The sequence below is a fragment of the Doryrhamphus excisus genome, chromosome 13 (assembly GCF_030265055.1).
Source record: "Doryrhamphus excisus isolate RoL2022-K1 chromosome 13, RoL_Dexc_1.0, whole genome shotgun sequence".
Lineage (NCBI taxonomy): Eukaryota > Metazoa > Chordata > Actinopteri > Syngnathiformes > Syngnathidae > Doryrhamphus > Doryrhamphus excisus.
Window position 1 is genome coordinate 3,168,121 of NC_080478.1, and position 2,500 is coordinate 3,170,620.

Here is a 2,500-nt window from a genome sequence, read left to right on the forward strand (position 1 = left end):
AAAATCCTATTTGAAGGTGACGCAGGCCAAACTAGACTCCAGCAAAACATGTCAAACAGCGCCCTCTGCTGTCAGGCAAGAGCAGAAACCATGAAAAGCTTACAACACCTGGTATTCCCAGGCGGTCTCCCATCCAAGTACTAACCAGGCCCGCCCCTGCTTAGCTTCCGAGATGGGACGAGATCGGGCGTTTTCAGGGTAGTATGGCCGTAAGCTGCCACATCAACTGAAAAGATCCTATTTGAAGGCGACGCAGGCCAAACTAGACTCCAGCAAAAAGTGTCAAACAGCGCCCTCTGCTGTCAGGCTAGAGCAGAAACCATAAAAAGCTTACAGCACCTGGTATTCCCAGGCGGTCTCCCATCCAAGTACTAACCAGGCCCGCCCCTGCTTAGCTTCCGAGACCGGACGAGATCAGGCGTTTTCAGGGTGGTATGGCCGTAAGCTGCCAGGACAACTGAAAAGATCTTATTTGAAGGCGACGCAGGCCAAACTAGATCAAGCAAAAAGTGTCAAACAGTGCCCTCTGCTGTCAGGCTAGAGCAGAAACCATAAAAAGCTTACAGCACCTGGTATTCCCAGGCGGTCTCCCATCCAAGTACTAACCAGGCCCGCCCCTGCTTAGCTTCCGAGATCGGACGAGACCGGGCGTTTTCAGTGTAGTATGGCCGTAAGCTGCCAGGGCAACTGAAAAGATCCTATTTGAAGGCGACGCAGGCCAAACTAGACTCCAGCAAAAAGTGTCAAACAGCGCCCTCTGCTGTTAGGCAAGAGCAGAAACCATAAAAAGCTTACAGCACCTGGTATTCCCAGGCGGTCTCCCATTCAAGTACTAACCAGGCCCGCCCCTGCTTAGCCTCTGAGATCGGACGAGATTGGGCGTTTTCAAGGTAGTATGGCCGTAAGCTGCCAGGTCAACTGAAAAGATCCTATTTGAAGGTGACGGAGGCCAAACTAGACTCCAGCAAAACATGTCAAACAGCGGCCTCTGCTGTCAGGCAAGAGCAGAAACCATAAAAAGCTTACAGCACCTGGTATTCCCAGGCGGTCTCCCATCCAAGTACTAACCAGGCCCGCCCCTGCTTAGCTTCCGAGATCGGACGAGATCGGGCGTTTTCAGGGTAGTATGGCCGTAAGCTGCCAGGTCAACTGAAAAGATCCTATTTGAAGGTGACGCAGGCCAAACTAGACTACAGCAAAAAGTGTCAAACAGCGCCCTCTGCTGTCAGGCAAGAGCAGAAACCATAAAAAGCTTACAGCACCTGGTACTCACAGGCGGTCTCCCATCCAAGTACTAACCAGGCCCGCCCCTGCTTAGCTTCCGAGATCGGGCGTTTTCAGGGTAGTATGGCCGTAAGCTGCCAGGACAACTGAAAAGATCTTATTTGAAGGCGACGCAGGCCAAACTAGATCCAGCAAAAAGTGTCAAACAGCGCCCTCTGCTGTCAGGCTAGAGCAGAAACCATAAAAAGCTTACAGCACCTGGTATTCCCAGGCGGTCTCCCATCCAAGTACTAACCAGGCCCGCCCCTGCTTAGCTTCCGAGATCGGACGAGACCGGGCGTTTTCAGTGTAGTATGGCCGTAAGCTGCCAGGGCAACTGAAAAGATCCTATTTGAAGGCGACGCAGGCCAAACTAGACTCCAGCAAAAAGTGTCAAACAGCGCCCTCTGCTGTTAGGCAAGAGCAGAAACCATAAAAAGCTTACAGCACCTGGTATTCCCAGGCGGTCTCCCATTCAAGTACTAACCAGGCCCGCCCCTGCTTAGCCTCTGAGATCGGACGAGATCGGGCGTTTTCAAGGTAGTATGGCCGTAAGCTGCCAGGTCAACTGAAAAGATCCTATTTGAAGGTGACGCAGGCCAAACTGGACTCCAGCAAAACATGTCAAACAGCGGCCTCTGCTGTCAGGCAAGAGCAGAAACCATAAAAAGCTTACAGCACCTGGTATTCCCAGGCGGTCTCCCATCCAAGTACTAACCAGGCCCGCCCCTGCTTAGCTTCCGAGATCGGACGAGATCGGGCGTTTTCAGGGTAGTATGGCCGTAAGCTGCCAGGTCAACTGAAAAGATCCTATTTGAAGGTGACGCAGGCCAAACTAGACTACAGCAAAAAGTGTCAAACAGCGCCCTCTGCTGTCAGGCAAGAGCAGAAACCATAAAAAGCTTACAGCACCTGGTACTCACAGGCGGTCTCCCATCCAAGTACTAACCAGGCCCGCCCCTGCTTAGCTTCCGAGATCGGGCGTTTCCAGGGTAGTATGGCCGTAAGCTGCCAGGACAACTGAAAAGATCTTATTTGAAGGCGACGCAGGCCAAACTAGATCCAGCAAAAAGTGTCAAACAGCGCCCTCTGCTGTCAGGCTAGAGCAGAAACCATAAAAAGCTTACAGCACCTGGTATTCCCAGGCGGTCTCCCATCCAAGTACTAACCAGGCCCGCCCCTGCTTAGCTTCCGAGATCGGACGAGACCGGGCGTTTTCAGTGTAGTATGGCCGTAA

At 52.5% G+C, this 2,500-nt stretch overlaps 8 non-coding genes and 3 pseudogenes across 8 annotated transcripts in view; all 11 read right to left on the minus strand.

Annotated features, from left to right (window-relative positions):
• Positions 1-96: 96 nt before the first annotated feature.
• LOC131099227 (5S ribosomal RNA) lies at positions 97-215 on the minus strand. Its single transcript, XR_009118062.1, has one exon. It is a non-coding gene; the product is annotated as a 5S ribosomal RNA (ribosomal RNA).
• Positions 216-327: 112 nt separating this feature from the next.
• On the minus strand, positions 328-446 carry LOC131142782 (5S ribosomal RNA). Its single transcript, XR_009132848.1, has one exon. It is a non-coding gene; the product is annotated as a 5S ribosomal RNA (ribosomal RNA).
• A 111-nt stretch (positions 447-557) lies between these two features.
• On the minus strand, positions 558-676 carry LOC131098126 (5S ribosomal RNA). The gene has a single exon (XR_009117007.1). It is a non-coding gene; the product is annotated as a 5S ribosomal RNA (ribosomal RNA).
• Positions 677-788: 112 nt separating this feature from the next.
• LOC131100874 (5S ribosomal RNA) lies at positions 789-907 on the minus strand (annotated as a pseudogene).
• A 112-nt stretch (positions 908-1,019) lies between these two features.
• LOC131098492 (5S ribosomal RNA) lies at positions 1,020-1,138 on the minus strand. Its single transcript, XR_009117363.1, has one exon. It is a non-coding gene; the product is annotated as a 5S ribosomal RNA (ribosomal RNA).
• Positions 1,139-1,250: 112 nt separating this feature from the next.
• LOC131141060 (5S ribosomal RNA) lies at positions 1,251-1,359 on the minus strand (annotated as a pseudogene).
• A 111-nt stretch (positions 1,360-1,470) lies between these two features.
• On the minus strand, positions 1,471-1,589 carry LOC131098127 (5S ribosomal RNA). Its single transcript, XR_009117008.1, has one exon. It is a non-coding gene; the product is annotated as a 5S ribosomal RNA (ribosomal RNA).
• A 112-nt stretch (positions 1,590-1,701) lies between these two features.
• LOC131099663 (5S ribosomal RNA) lies at positions 1,702-1,820 on the minus strand. The gene has a single exon (XR_009118486.1). It is a non-coding gene; the product is annotated as a 5S ribosomal RNA (ribosomal RNA).
• Positions 1,821-1,932: 112 nt separating this feature from the next.
• LOC131098504 (5S ribosomal RNA) lies at positions 1,933-2,051 on the minus strand. Its single transcript, XR_009117374.1, has one exon. It is a non-coding gene; the product is annotated as a 5S ribosomal RNA (ribosomal RNA).
• Positions 2,052-2,163: 112 nt separating this feature from the next.
• On the minus strand, positions 2,164-2,272 carry LOC131141077 (5S ribosomal RNA; annotated as a pseudogene).
• A 111-nt stretch (positions 2,273-2,383) lies between these two features.
• LOC131098128 (5S ribosomal RNA) overlaps positions 2,384-2,500 on the minus strand; it is a 119-nt gene continuing 2 nt past the window's right edge. The window contains exon 1 of the ribosomal RNA XR_009117009.1: positions 2,384-2,500. This exon is cut by the window's right edge and continues 2 nt beyond it. This is a non-coding gene — a ribosomal RNA (5S ribosomal RNA).